The sequence below is a fragment of the Acinonyx jubatus genome, chromosome A2 (assembly GCF_027475565.1).
Source record: "Acinonyx jubatus isolate Ajub_Pintada_27869175 chromosome A2, VMU_Ajub_asm_v1.0, whole genome shotgun sequence".
NCBI classification, from domain to species: Eukaryota; Metazoa; Chordata; class Mammalia; order Carnivora; family Felidae; genus Acinonyx; species Acinonyx jubatus.
Window position 1 is genome coordinate 53,320,856 of NC_069383.1, and position 15,917 is coordinate 53,336,772.

At 38.4% G+C, this 15,917-nt stretch overlaps 1 long non-coding RNA gene across 1 annotated transcript; it reads left to right on the top strand.

The window, feature by feature from the left end:
• The first annotated feature begins 1,698 nt into the window (after window positions 1-1,698).
• LOC128314770 (uncharacterized) lies at window positions 1,699-15,500 on the top strand. The gene is made up of 3 exons (XR_008296804.1): window positions 1,699-2,243; window positions 3,097-3,164; window positions 13,307-15,500. It is a non-coding gene; the product is annotated as an uncharacterized LOC128314770 (long non-coding RNA).
• The last annotated feature ends 417 nt before the right edge of the window (window positions 15,501-15,917 follow it).

The window sequence follows — 15,917 nt, forward strand, 5'->3', positions numbered from 1 at the left end:
GTCCCTCTGGAAGTCAGTGGGGCTGAAGCCTCCACTCTTAATCACATTCTGAGACTATCCAGTGTGGTCCAAGGCACCCAGGTAGACAAAGACGCTTATTAGGCAGGGCATTTCAAGGGATTAGAGATCACCTTCCAGGAGCTCAGGGCAAAGGCCAGACCTTTTTCTGGGCAAAGTTAATTCTTTACTACACAAAGTATGAAGATTTCCATGCTGGTGGGAGTGCGTTGTGTATTCACGAGTGTAAAGGTGGCTAGTGGCAGGTTAGAGAATTACTGATGAGGTGACAAATGAAGAAGGGATAAAAGCCATTAACACATGACATAGATGAAAGACATGCATGGAATTAATCAGCTTTTTTTATCATTACTTCCCTCAATATAGTGTCAGGAAGACCACAATAGAGATGTAATAAAACCAAAATCACAAGCAGAAGAAGAGCCAAGTTGTATCTCTGTGCTAGAGGATTGGGGTATGTGTTTTACAACAGTGCCATGACAGAATATCTAAACAAGGAAAGCTGTTTAAATTGAGCATAAAGGGAATTTATAGCAAAAAGTTACAGCAATGGGGCACCTATGTGGCTCGATGTAAGTGTCTGACGTCAGCTCAGGTCATGATCTCGTGGTTGGTGAGTTTGAGCCCCACATTGGGATCTCTGCTGTCAGATAGAGCCCACTTCGGATCCTCTATTCCCCTCTCTCTGCCCCTCCCTGCTGGTTCTCTCTCTTTCTCTCTCTTGCTCTGTCTCAAAATAAAAAAATAAACTTAAAGGGGTGCCTGGGTGGCTCAGTCGGTTAAGTGTCTCACTTTGGCTCAGGTCATGATCTCGTGGTTCATGGGTTCGAGCCCTGTGTCAGGCTCAGTACTGACAGCTCAGAGCCTGGTGCCTGCCCTGGATTCTGTGTTCCCCTCTCTCCCTGCCTCTCCCCTGCTCACGCTCTCTCTTTCTCTCTCTCTCAGAAATAAACATCAAAGAGCTACAGCAATGGGCATCAAAGCTTTTGTTATGTGATAAAATGAAAAGCACCAAATCCTCCAAAAAAAATGTGTCAAATGGATCTTTGTGCTACTCCGTTGTACAGAAATACGTCTTACTCATTTACTCATTTTTCATCTTAAGCTATTTATTTTATTTATTTATTTAATTTTTAAAAGTTTATGTATTTATTTTGAGAGCGAGAGTACAAGCAGGGGAGGAACAGAGAGAGAGGGGAAGAGAAAATCCCAAGCAGGACCCACACTGTCCTGAGCTTGATGTGGGGCTCGAACTCATGAAATGTGAGATCATGACTTGAGCTGAGATCAAGAGTCGGACACTTAACTGACTGAGCCACCCAGGTGCCCCTTATTTTTTTACTTGAGATTGAGTGTAAGCAGGGGAGAGGGGCAGAGGGAGAGAGAAGGAGAGAGAGTGAAAGAGAATCTTAAGCAGTCTCCATGCTCACCATGGAGCATTATTAAGTAGGACTTGATCCCACAACCCTGGGATCATGACCTGAGCTGAAATCAAGAGTTGGAAGCTCAACCAACTGTGCCACCTGGGCACCCCTCATCTTAAGCTATTTCTAAGTTATAAATTGTTATAAATTGTTAAAAACAAAATTTTAGACTCAGAAAATTTGGGAGCAAGAAAGGTCTTAAAGCTCCTTTAAGTCCAATTTTTTATTTTAAAGCTGGCCCTTGAACTGCCTGTGTAAGAATCTTCTGGGCAGATTTCCCAGCTTCATCCACAGAGATTCTGGTTCAGCAGGTGAGAGGGGTTGGGGATGGAACACAGCAATCTCCATTTTCATAAGCATGCCACTCTCATTCTACCTATCTCTCCTTCAAAATATTTTATGCACACAATTACTTCCTCATGATGATTTGTTTAGACAAGCCTCAGGAAAGTATTTGTTTCAATGGAGTATCTGACACCTAGAAAGCCCTCAGTAAGTGTTTTCAGTTAACTCTCCTAACAGACCTAGATTCAAGGATTTAGACAGAAGGGTGGAGGGTTTCTGTATTGAGGTCACCTGGAGAGACTAAGGTAATGAACTAGCCTCAGTCTCTGCCTAGATGTCACCAGGTGGTGATACTCTTTTGTTACGTTTTACCTTTATTTCATCATAATAAGAGTTTATTTTTTACAAACCCAGGCATGTCTTACCTACTAAAGCGAGTAAGGAGATGAGGGAAGTTTCCTCACTTTTCTTAGACACCCTTGTTCTTTGGTGGGAGCTTGGACCAGCCTTGGCCAGGTAATTGACTTGCAGACTAAACGTTGAGAAACATCGCTTTAGACCAACGCATCATGTATAGTGAACACTGAGAGTTAAATGACTTGTCCGGAGTTATATCAATACTTTGTGAATACACTAGTTCAAATGATTACCTGCATAGTCCCCTAAATGGAATCACCAGCTTAAGGATATTAGCTCTTTTATGGTTTATTGCTAGGGTAGATTTTATGAAAACTAAAAAAATTGCATTGCTGCAAATTATCCATTACATCTATGTGTTAGCAACTATGCATTCCTCCTCTGCCCTCCAACCCCCCTTTTATCAACAAGTGCTTCCAATCTTAAGCTTTAATTTACTTTTAATATTTAATAGATATGTAATTGTGCCCTAAAATGTCCATTTCCTTATTAAAGAAACCCAGCAAGACTGCATTTTTCATTTTGGTAAGCTGATGTCTGCAAGTCTGCATGTGTAAATGGTTTGTCCATGTTGACTGTAAATCAGGTAGAATAACGTACTGATCTTATACATTTGAGATTTTTGCTCAATAATTTGGATAGTAAACCTTTATCAATAGTTTATTACACATTTCTCTCTTTGACTGACTTTCTTTTAATATTCTATATTTTTACAAAAGTTACATATTTTAGGTATATCTGAAAATGGACTCCCATTTTGTCATGTTCTTCCATAGCGTAAATAAATACATCAGTCCATTTTCCCTTCTAGATTTAAAAATAATGTTCAATGTTTAATGCTAGACTACTTGGAATTATTTTCAGAGTTAGTACATCAAATTTTGATGTATTAAAAAATTTCTTATCCCTCTTCTTGAATTATTTCTGCCCTACACTTCCTCTTTGTTTTCAGTGGTATGCGAATTTTCTCTTCCTTACTAAGGAGACTGTGGAGATGGAAACATTAACTGATCTGAGTCAGTGAGTACCAATGTCTTTCTGGAAAAAAAGGATGCCAGCCTTAAGATTATGATGATAATATTGCTATTACCACTACTACTATGATTATTAATCATCATTATCAAATAATAGCACCATATGATAGTCTTGTTCACTATTCTTTCTAGATAAATTTCACTATTAATTTGTCAAGAGAATGGGCTGGAGACTGTAACTGGTATTTAATTTAATCTAACTTAAATTTAATCTAACATGTTAATATTCTACTTAGACTTCTTAGACAGGAAAAAGTCATACGTCTTCATAAATTTATCTGCCCTCCCTCTATTAGAGTTTTGCGTTTTCTTGTAAGTAAATCCCTTCTATTAGATGGTGAAATAATCAGGTTAAAGAAGACTTTCATAACTTATGTATTTCATTTTTATCAAATAACATGTAGAAATTAAACATATTTGGTATCCTATGTGAAAAGGCAGAATACATAATGCTGTGTAAAAAATATATCTGCATTTTGGAAAAGGTTAGAAAGAATTATACAAAGTAAAGATTTAGGAGATTACGGTAATTTTTCCTTTTTGGCAAATTTTCTTTAATGATATTATTAAATTCTTATGAGAAGAAGTTGATTGATTGAGAAATGTTGATTCCTAGAATCAATGATTATTATTTATGTTCACTTTATGTATATTGCCCATTTAAATTATATTTCTCCTATTTTAACTCTTTTGTATTTGCTGTCTGTTTTCTCTCATTAATTTGTTCTTCAACAAATATTTAATAATGCAGAAGTTAGTTTCACTGATTAGATTTTCTTTTTCTTTTTTCATTATTTGAGTTAATAGGGTTTGTATTAAAATTTTTGGCAGAATCAGCTATTGGTGTTATTAATTTTATCTCTCCTCAAAATATGTTTATTCTTAGTTTTATTATTTCCCTTTTCCTACTTTCTCTTGGCTTGCTATTTAGTTTTGTTTTGTTTTGTTTTTTTTCAAACTAAAGTAGAAACCCAGTTGATGTTTCTTTTTGTTTCTTAGCTCTGGAAACCTCTAGAGCAATACAATTTTCCATAATGTTCTGCTTTTGCAATAGTCCATAAATTTTGACATAATGCATTTGTATATCCTGTTATTCTGTAATTTAGCTAAACATTAGGAAAGCATATAGAAATATACTTCTATTTGGACACTTTTTAAGAAGATTTTATTTTTAAGTAATCTCCATACCCAGTATGGGGCTTGAACTCACAACCCCAAGATCAAGAGTCACATGCTCCACCAACTAAGCCAGCCAGGCACCCCTTCTATGTGAACACTTTTAAGTTCTACTGTTGTTGTGTATCATTTTGTTGTGATTTGAGTATGTGGTTTGCAGATTTCTGCCTTTGTGCATTTCCTAGTTATATCATTGTTTCCCAAATATGGTTACTTTTTGTGGAAAAGCCTACAATAGCTTGGAAAAAATATGTTTTCTTGCCTTATCATTAAGGTTTTTTAAAATGAATTGGACTATTGCTACCTAATGTATTATTTTATTCAACTTTCTGTTTTTAAGAAAACATTTGTCTATGTGTTCTGTCTTGTCATATTTTTCCTCATAATGGAGTATTGAGTTTTTTAAGTATATTTTTATTCCTATTTCTTTTTGCACTTCAGGCACTTTCTAGTTTAGGTATTTTGTTACTATATTGTTTGAGATATATAATATCAGTATTGTTAGGTTTTCTCTTTTTATTTTATTTTTTCCAGTTTTTATTTAAATTCTAGTTAACATATAGTGTAATATTAGTTTCAGGTGTGGAATTTAGTGACTCATCACTTCCATACAATACCCAGTGCTCATCACAAGTGCCCTCCTTAATCCCTATCACCTATTTAACCCACCCCCCCTCCACCTCCCCTCCAGTAACCATCAGTTTGTTCTCTATAATTAAGAGTCTGTTTCTTGGTTTGCCTCTCTTTTCTGCCTCCCTCCCTCAACTCTTTTTAATATACCTTATATAATTATATAAGGAGCTTGTTTACTTCATAATTCTTTTGGTAAGAAATCTACCCTATTCACTATCATGATAGTAATCCCTACTTTTCTTGTATCAAAAAAATTCAATTTTCTTCATCTTCAATTTAGATCATCCTAGTTTTTACTTCCTGTACGTATTTTGGGTTTTAAGATGCCCTTTGAAAGCATCAGATTTATTGGATTTCTTTTGAATCTAGATATTTATCTTTTTTTCATGGAAGTATGATACACATGAAGTTGATACACAAGGTCACATTAGTTACAGGTGTTTAACATAGTAAACCAACAAGTCTATACATTATGCTATGTTCATCACAAGTGTAGCTACCATCCGTTGTCATACAATGCTATTACAATACCGTTGACTATATTCCCTACATTGTACCATTTATCCCTCTGACTTATTCCATTACTGGAAGCCTGTATCTCACACTCCCCTTCACCCATTTTGCCCATCCTTCCACCTCCTCCCCTCTGGCAACCATCAGTTTGTTTTCTGTATTTACAGGTCTGTTTCTGCTGTTTTTGTTTTTTTAGCTTCTGCATATAACGAAATCATATGGTATTTACCTTTCTCTGTCTGGTTTATTTCACTTAGCATAATAGTCTCTAGGTCCATCCATGTTCCAAATGGCCAGATCTTAGCCTTTTTATGGCTGAGTAATATTCCACTGTATATATACATTACATCTTCTTTATCCATTTATCTATTGATGGACCCATAGGTTGTTTCATCTTGGCTATTGTAAATAATGCTGCAATAAACATAGGGGTGTGAAATATTTATCTTTTTTTAAAAGGAAGCTTAGCCAGGTGCGCCTGGGTGGCTCAGTTGGTTAAGTGTTCAACTTTTGATTTCGGCTCAGATCATGATCTCACAGTTCATGAGTTTGAGCCCCACATTGGGTTCTGTGCTCACAGTGCAAAACGTGCTTGGGATTCTCTCTCTCCCTTTCTCTCTGCCCTTCCCTAGTTTGCTTTCTTTCTCTCTCAAAATAAATAAATAAACTTAAAATTTTTTTAAAAAAGGAGCCTTAGCCAAATCACATTTTATTTTAATCAATTCCTTTGCATTCACATTATTTAATTTCTACAAAAGCTTAAATATTGCTGCTACACTTTTTTTTTCCTCAAAGGAAAACTAGATGAGTTTTCTTGTGCCTTTTTAAAATGTATTCCTTCTGGGGTGTCTGGCTGGCTCAGTCAGTAGAGCATGCGACTCTTAATCTTGGGGTTGTAAATTCAAACTCCATGTTGGATGTAGAGGTTACTTAAAAATTAAAAAAAAAATCTTAAAAAAATATATCCCTTTGTCCAATTGCATCAAGAATCAATCACTGATCTACTTTCTGTCACTAAAGATAAGTTTCTATTTTCTAGAATTATATAAATGGAATCATAAAATACATACTTTTCCTGGCATCTTTCATTCAGCATAATTGTTTTGGGATTCATCTATTTTATGGTGGGAATCATAGTTTATCCTTTCTGTAGGTAAGATAACTAAATCGTATTCCAGTGTATGGATATATCACAATTTGTTTATCCCTTCAGCTGTCAGTGGACATTTGGGTTGTTTCTAGTTTTGGATATTACACATAAAGCTGATGTGGATATTTGTATACAAGCTATTATGTGGATATATGTTTTCATTTCTCTTGGGTATATGCCTAGGAGTGTGTCTTAGTCTGTTGGGGCTGCTATAACAAAATACCACTGATTGAGATAAACAATAGAAATTTTTTTCTCATAGTCCTGGTGGCTGGACATCTGAGATCAGGATGCCAGCATGTTAGGCGAGGGACTTCTTCAGGGTTGCAGACTTCTCATTGTGTCTTCCCATGGTGGAAGGGGATGGGGAATTCTGTGGCATTTCTTTTATAAGAACACTAATACTATTCCTGAGGGCTTCACCTTTATGACCTAACCACCTTCCAAAGGTCCCACCTCCTAATACCATCACATCAGGCGTTAAGATTCCAACATATGAATTGGGGATGGCGGTGGGGGGGGGGGGGGCGATACACAAACATTTAGGCCATAGCTGAGTGCTGTTGCTGGGTTGTATGGTAACTTTATGATTAACCTTTTGAGAAATCAACAAGCTCTTCTACAATGAATGCACCATTTTACACACCCTCCAGTAGTTAGAAGAGTTGCAATTACTTCACCTTCTTAACAACACTTGTTATTGTCTGTTTTTGTAAAATTCTAGCCATGCTAGTATATATGAAGTGGTATCTTACTATGGTTTTGATTTGCATTTCCCTAATGACTAATGATATTGAGCATCTTTTTATGTGCTTAATGGCCATTGATATATCTTCTTTGGTTGTTGAAGTACAATTTATTACTTTTTCCCTTTATGATCCATGTTTTAGTATTCCTATCTAAGAAACACTGTTTATCCTTAGGTAAAAAAGATTTACTCCTTTGTTTCCTTCCAGAAGTTTTATAGATTTAGGTTTCACATTTAAGTTTGACTTAATTTTGTGTGTGATTTGAAGAAAAGGTCCATGTTTATTTCTCCCCATATAGATACACAACTATTACAGCACCATTTGTTGAAAAGATTTTTCTTTCCTTTCCTTTTTTTTTTTTTTAATTTGAATGAGAGAGAGAGAGTGCAAGTGGGGAAGAGGAGCAGAGGAAGAGAGAGACAGAGAATCTTAAGCGGGCTCCACGCTGAGTGTGGAGCCGGATGTGGGTCTTGATCCCATGACCCTGTGATCATGACCTGAGCCGAAATCAAGACTCGGATGCTCACCCAAAGGAGCCACCCAGGAATCCCAAGATTTTCCTTTTCCCATTGACTTACTTTGGCACTTAAAAAAACAGCTGACCATATATGTATTACTCTCTTTATGGACTGTATTCTGTTGCATTGGTCTATATGACTAGATCTTTGCCAATAACAAACTGTCTTGATTACTGTAGCTCAGAGCTTCTCAACCTCAGCTCTATTGAATTTTGGCTCCAATAATTCTTTGTGGGAGAGGTAAGAGCTATCCTGTGCATTGTAGGGTGTTTAACAGCATTTCTGGCCTTTATCTAATGCTCTGCACCCACTGTAGACAGCATATAGATGGATCATGTTTTTTAATTCACTCTGCCAATCTTTGTCGTCTTCTTCTTCTTCTTCTTCTTCTTCTTCTTCTTTTAATGTTTATTTATCTTAGAGAGAGAGAGAGAGAGAGAGAGGGAGGGAGAGAAAGACAGAGCATGAGCAGGGGAAGGGCAGAGAGCGAGCGAGACACAGAATCCAAAGCATGCTCCAGGCTCTGAGCTGTTAGCACAGAGCCCAATGTGGAGCTTGAACCCACAAACCATGAGATCATGACCTGATGCAAAGTTGGACACTTAACTGACTGAGCCACCCAGTTGCCCCCCAATCTTTGTCTTCTAATTGGTATGTGTTACACCATTTACATTTACTGTAATTATTGATATGTTGTGGCTTAAGTCTGCCATTCTATTTGTTTTCTATCAGTTTCTTCTGTTTTTATTTATATTTATTTTTTTTACTTAGCCTGGGTTGCTTAAACATTATTTTAGAATTCATTCACATTTTTAAAAAATTCTATTTTCTCTTTTTTTTTAATGTTTTTATTTATTTTTGAGACAGAGAGAGACAGAGCATGACCAGGGGAGGGGCAGAAAGAGAGGGAGACACAGAATCCGAAGCAGGCTCCAGGCTCTGAGCTGTCAGCACAGAGCCCGATGTGGGGCTTGAACTCACGAACTGTGAGATCATGACCTGAGCTGAAGTTGGATGCTAAACCAACTGAGTCACCCAAGTGCCCCTAAAAATTATATTTTCTTTTAACCTCTTTATAGCTTTTTGTTTAAAGTGTGCCTTTTGTAGGGAGCATATAGTTGAGTCTTGCTTTTTTATTCACTCTCCCAATCTTTACCTTTTATATGATGTGTTTAGATCATAAACCTGATGTAATTATTGACATGGTTAGAGTTAGATCTATCATTTTGTCATCTCATCATTTGTAGCCTGTTTTTTCCTTCTTCTGTTCTCAGATTTTTGCTTTTTAAAAATTTTTCTTAGTATTCCATTTTAATTTATCTGCTTGCATTTAGGCTGTACTCCTTTATGTTATTACTATTTTTAGTCGTTGGTCTTGGAATTAAAATATACATCCCTAATCAAAGTTTGTTTTAATACAGTGGATCAAAAGCTATCCTGGAAACCCACCTCAGATGTCTATTTATATCTCATTGACTAAAACTGGTTTTCATCTCTGCCCATTTTTTTTTTTAATTTTTTTTTCAACGTTTTTTATTTATTTTTGGGACAGAGAGAGACAGAGCATGAACGGGGGAGGGGCAGAGAGAGAGGGAGACACAGAATCGGAAACAGGCTCTAGGCTCCGAGCCATCAGCCCAGGGCCTGACGCGGGGCTCAAACTCACGGACCGCGAGATCGTGACCTGGCTGAAGTCGGATGCTTAACCAACTGCGCCACCCAGGCGCCCCTCATCTCTGCCCATTTATAAGCAATCATTGTCCACGGGTAGTGACTAGATTAGACAAATTAAAATTCATATTCTGGAAATGGAAGGGCAATCCATCTACACTGAAATCGAGGGGTCTCTACCTGCTACCTGAATAAACTGGTGTTTTCTAGCAGGAACGAAGGGGAGTGAATATAGGATAAACAAGAGTCAGCACCTGCCACAGTGATTAATCTTATATAATATACCTGATTTGCCAAATGTTTAATCTCAGTACATTTTAACACAATTCTTTTTTTGTTAATTTTTGTTATTAATAATCGTTTTACTAAGGAAAGCTATCCTCTTCAAAGTACTATACAAACTCTAGCTTTTAGTGTTTGTTGGCACTATACTTCCTGTTCCCAGTGTTGTTTGTTTGGGTTAGGAGTGACATTTAGAACAAAGTGTGCCCAGGGGCGCCTGGGTGGCTCAGTTGGTTGAGCGTCTGACTTCGGCTCAGATCATGATCTCACAACTCCTGAGTTCGAGCCCGAGCCCACGTTGGGCTCTGTGCTGACATCTTGGAGCCTGAAGCCTGCTTCGGATTCTGTGTCTCCCTCTCTCTCTCTGTTCCTTCCCCACTCGCATTCTGTGTCTCTCTCAAAAATAAACATTAAAAAAAAATTTTTTTGGAACAAAGTGCGCACAAAACTGGCCTATGGCAGACAATAATTATAATCTATTAATGAGTGAGTGAACAATGAATGGATGCATATAAACAGCTATTTTCTGACTATAAAAATAAATTTTGATAAAAGACCAAATTTATCCTAGTGGATCAGAATTTTTTCCAATGAGATTATTTTGTCATATAGGAGACAGTCATAGTTAAAACAAAAACAAAGCAGGAAAAAAGCTTAATTTGTGCCAGTGGGTCGTTTCCTTTCCCATTTTTAAAAGAAGGTAGGTGTTATAAACAGTGTTACTTGTAAGTAACAGTAAATAAGCTTAAATAAGTAAATAAGCTTAAATGGGGGGACAAAAGCATTGGCATTTGCAAAGTTTAATTAAATATAAAATGTTTCGCTTGTGAAAACCAGGCCTGTGATTTTGAAAACACATTTCCTACTTTCTTCTCTAATGGAAGCTTACAGCTCTTCATCAATGATGATTGAATTATAAATTATCTAGGGCAGAGACTGTATTTTCTATCTCATTAACAATTTATGCGTGCAGAGAGACAGGTTGTTGAGCCTCATGATGGTTTACAATTTAATAAATGCTTACACAGGCGTAATCTTATTGAATTTCCTTAACGTTCCAAGGAATTCTCCAACTTTATGGATAAGGAAGCTGAGGTCCAACAATGAATGAAAAATTTCAATTCACATGACTTGAATTGTTCAGGTTGAAACCGGAATTGGCTCCTCAACGCAATACTCTGTCCTCTACCCAGCATCCTCAGGCCCCTCTCCCCTGCCTTTGCACAATCTTCCTGGAGCTGGGCTGCATACAGTTTGCATGGATACTCTCCTGCCACCTTGGTGTTTCCTAGAGGGACCGCATGGGCCATTTGGGTAGGAAATCATTTATTGTGTAGGGTTCTGTTACTTAGCTTTGTTGGACCTCACCAAGTGCCAGCACTGTCCCCCTGTCATTATGACATCCAGATATGGCCTCCACGTTGCCAGATGCCCCCTGGGAAGCAACACTGTTCCAGAGCTCTCCCCCCAGGCTGCTTCTCTGTCATCATAAATGGCAGGACTGACAACCACAATGAATAAAAACAGCCTTGATAAAGCATTTTGAACATCTTTGTCCCAACACATATACCCTCTTGTTTGCAAGGCTGCAGTAGGACACAGGAGGACATGATTAGAGGGCATAAAGGAGTATTTGAAATCCTTTAAGCAAAAGCAGTGCCAAAGTTTAGAAATGAAGCTACCAACTGGGTTAGAAGAATCACCCCCAAAATAATCATGATGATAACAACAATGATGCTAACATCGAGTTATTGCTATGTAATAGGTGCTGTGGTAAGCCACTTACATATATTATCTGATTTCAGTCTCCCAATGGCACCATGTGGTTGTTGCTACAATTGTCCTCATGTTATAGAAGAGTGAGCTACCATCATCCCTTGCTGTAGATATTACTATAACTTCCTTTCTGGTCTTTCTACTTCCATGGTTACTCCCATGTAGTCCATTCTCCACAAAATCAATCTGAGCCATTTTTATAACATGAAATCAGACATAGTACTCCTCTGTTAAGACTCTCCAATTACTTCCTGTCACTGGATAAAATCTAAAGTTCCACCATGGCCCATGGGGCACACATACGCTGCCCCATGCCCCTCCCTGTCTTCATCCTCTGATTCACATGGACCGCTCTGCAGCCACAACAGCTCCTTGCCCTACTTCAAAGCTTGTTCCTGTCTGATGTTCTTTCCCCAAGATAGGACACAGTCCTTTCATGTATTTAGCCTTTGACCCAACCTGACACCCGAGAGAGCCCTTTCCTGAAGGCTTTCTCTAAAATTGCCTCCCTTCTTCACTCTCTTCCCATCATCCTGTTTTACTTTTCTTCACAGCTCTTGGTGTCACTTGACGTTATAAAGACTGCTTCTTTATCCATCTGCTCATTGTTTCTCCTTTCATAAGAATGGGAATTTGGTAGGTGGGGGCTTTGTCTTGCTCACCCTTTAGAAAATTGCTTGGCATATAGTAACTCAATATTTGTTGAATACATGTGGCTTAGAGAAGTCAAGTTTATTGCCACATATTCGGAGCCAATAAGGGGTAGATTTGCACTGTGAACTCCCAAGAATGTCAGAGAAGACTCTTCTTCAGGAAGAAAAAAACTACAGATGGCAGGGAAGCTTAGGATGGGAGATAGGAACAGAACAAGGCCTTTCTTCTCCTCTCTCCAAGGGATGTTCAGAAGAACTCCTTATTTATTTATTGATTGATTGATTAATTGAGTCCATTCAACAAGAGAGACTTGTACAAAAGGCAAAACTAAAGTGAAGACACTTTCACAGACTTCAAGTCAGGAGTCTGCAGATAAACTAGAACTAAAGCCCATTTCTCTTTCTGGGCTGTGCACTTTGTTAGATAGCTGTATGCTTCAGCCTTGGTCCTTAATTGTTATCTTAAAGGAGTTATTGCAACTGGGAGCTGTGTGCCCTTAAAATAGCTCTGTAGGGGTCATTTTGAACAAATTAATTCAGGCTTAGTTAAAAAATAACCAAACCAGAATTGCAGTCTGCCCATTTATCTTTGCTTTGTTCTATTGCTTTAGAGTTATATTCAATTTATGAATTTTCCCCTTTCAGTTCTTGGCATTGTATCTTTTTGTCCCTTTCTCCTTCCATACCATAATCCCTAGGGAGCCTAGCTAGCTCTATATTGAATACTTAATTTTTTTTTAATTATATAAAATATTAAAACGGTTTATCTTGGGATGCCTGGGTGGGCTCAGTCAGTTAAGCGTCTGACTCTTGGTTTCAGCTCAGGTCGTGATCTCAGTTTGTGGGTTTGAGACCTGTGTCGGGCTCTGCGCTGGCTCAGGAGTCTCTCTCTCTCTCTCTTTCTCTGCCCCTCTCCTGCTTGAGCTCTCTCTCCCTCCCTCTCTCTCAAAATAAATACAGAAACTTAAAAAAAATAAATAAATAGAATGGTTTATTTTTTTCACCAGGGGGAAGCAAGGGAAGCCGACAGAATAGAGTCTCAAGTGATGTGGACCCAGTTTCTTGCTGGAATTTGCAAAGCCGATTTAAGCATGATCTTAGTTGTCAGAAGATTGCCTTTAAAATATAAAAATTAAAGAAGACAGCCTCTGCAAATGCAAATTTTGAAGAACTTGGAATCTTTTTCATTTCAAATATAATATTAACCACAGAGCTCCTCTAGCTGGATATCACAGAGTGCACAACCTAAAGGAAATCAAAACAATAAAAACAGCCTCTCTACCTTGCTGGTGTTTGGTGATATCTTTGCCCTACACTGTCTCCCGCATGTCACTGTTTAGAAGAACAGCAGTGTGCACGAGAGACCTAAATCACAATGACTAGCTAAGAAGCAAGGACTGGATTTTAGCCGATGCAATGTGAGGACTTGCAATATGGAAATGATGCTTCCAAAACTTTTCAGGGTTGTTTGCCGCACTGTTAGGGGCAAAAAAAAAGTTTATGTGAGGGAAAAAAAAATGGTAAGAATGCCTGAATGTCACATAGGGTTTAAGACAAAAATGCAAAGCAGTTCACAGGGAGGGTTAAAGGCATAAGGAAAGCCTTTGACTTGAGGTGGCCCACACACCTGTGGGATTCAGGGGTCTGGGCTTCCAGAAGGATGACGTGGTGGGCTTCAGCACTTGTTGGACTATTGGCAGAGCTTTTACATTTCTGCAATTTCCCTCCAGTACCTCTGAAGATGTCTTGGCAAGATAGCATTTCCATATAAATGCCTCAAATAGAACTAAATTTTAACAGAGAGCGGTACTGTAGAAAGGGTTGCAAGTGAATAAGAATGAGGAAGAAATCACATTAGACATTTATTCAGTTTCACATACCCATCGTTCCACCATACTTACAATGCTCTACTTAGTCACAGAGGAAATGAACTGCAATTTTAAAGAGATTATTAAATACACATGCACACCCATGCAATATAAACAGCATGCTTAACTATCCAAAATGAAATTTGTTTTCAATAATTCAAGCATTTTCACTTATAAAGGAAATATCAAGATTAAGCCAGTAGAAGCTTTTTCATGATAAATCATGAAAGGAATGATTTATCAGGAGTGCATTGTACATAAGCAATCTGTATGGAATATTTTTGAGAATTTCAGCCTAACACAGACATAGTAGTTTTAATGACTACTTTTTAAAGTCCTGAGTATTTTTGCCAAAGTGTCCCTATAATCCAGTTTTAACTTGCTCACAATTAAACTTTTCAGTTTACATAAAAGATCATTTATAGCTTGCAGTCTATTCTATCTTGCTGAACTATAGGCATAGAGCAGTTTCACTCCCTGACTTTAGCCCTCAAATTCTAAGGACAAAAAGAGATAGCAGGGAAATTTATAGAATAATGAATTTCCATTATTAGCAGGGTAACATGGGGAGATTTGAAATGTTCCACCACCTAACAAAACTTCAACCCCTTTTCACCCCATAGTGTTTGAAATATACAATTAAAGACAAAATTTTTAAAAACATTGTTGGCCTCCAAGGACCCTCTTCTACAATGGCACTCCCTTGGGGGTATAGGGCAGGCCTCCATTCCCAAGGCTGGGAGATGAGAATACACGTTTGGGCCATCCTTTCTTGGTGGTCCAGACATGACCAAGGACTCTGGGAAGGGCCTGTGATGACTGGTGAGGCTTAGGGATCTTCTGCAGTGGGACAGCAGAGGCAAGTCACTGCAAGGGAAAGGGGGCTCCAAATCCATCCAGGCACGGGGCTACCTTATAGTTTTACCCAAGACTAGCCTTGATCTCTGCAGCCTCTAAACTGTTGTGAATAGTGTGAGGAGGCTGGGGGGACGGTGGTGGGAGTTGGAGGAAGGGAAGGTTTGCTGAGGTTTTCATGAATTGATGTTTAGCATTCTGTGGGGAAAAAAAAATGAGGGCTTATTCCAATGCCCACTTAACTGAAACTGCTTGATGTAAGGAGTCTAAGCGCTGGAGGCTAAGCAATGAATTCCCTAGTCAACTAGAGAACAAGATGGGGTTGACAGGTTCTGCACTTTGTATCTCTAACTCCATAGACAAGGCTGATCCTGGGAATAAAGTAAGAAGTAAGTTCCAGAGACCCCAGTCTTGGAGTTCTGGGACTACACCTAGAGAGTGGGGATGTGGTTGGGGATGTGAGCTGGTCCAACAGAATATCAGAGGGGTTGGGGGGGGGGCAAAGGAGCAGAACTTAGCTTCCCTGAGGGCTCAGCACCAGGCATTGTGGCACAGGTCATGCTAAGGACACCCCAAGTCTTTACAACCCACAGCAGTTCAGAGGATAAAGGGAAAAGGTAGGTGATGGTTTGCTGAGTCTTCCTCTCCAGCTCCTCTAACACAGTCTTCATATTCAACCTCCTCATGTACTCCAAATTCTATCACTGCCCATCCATGCCATAACAGGTTCTGGGTTTGTGTTTCCTAGGGAAATCATCTTTCTTTTTGGTGTCAATCATGATCATTTCTTTATATATCCCCGTAACACTCATAGTAATAAAATGGTTATTGTTAACCATCCCTCTCTACTGATTTAAACATCAATGGTGGGGTTGAAGGGAACCTCATTAAAAAG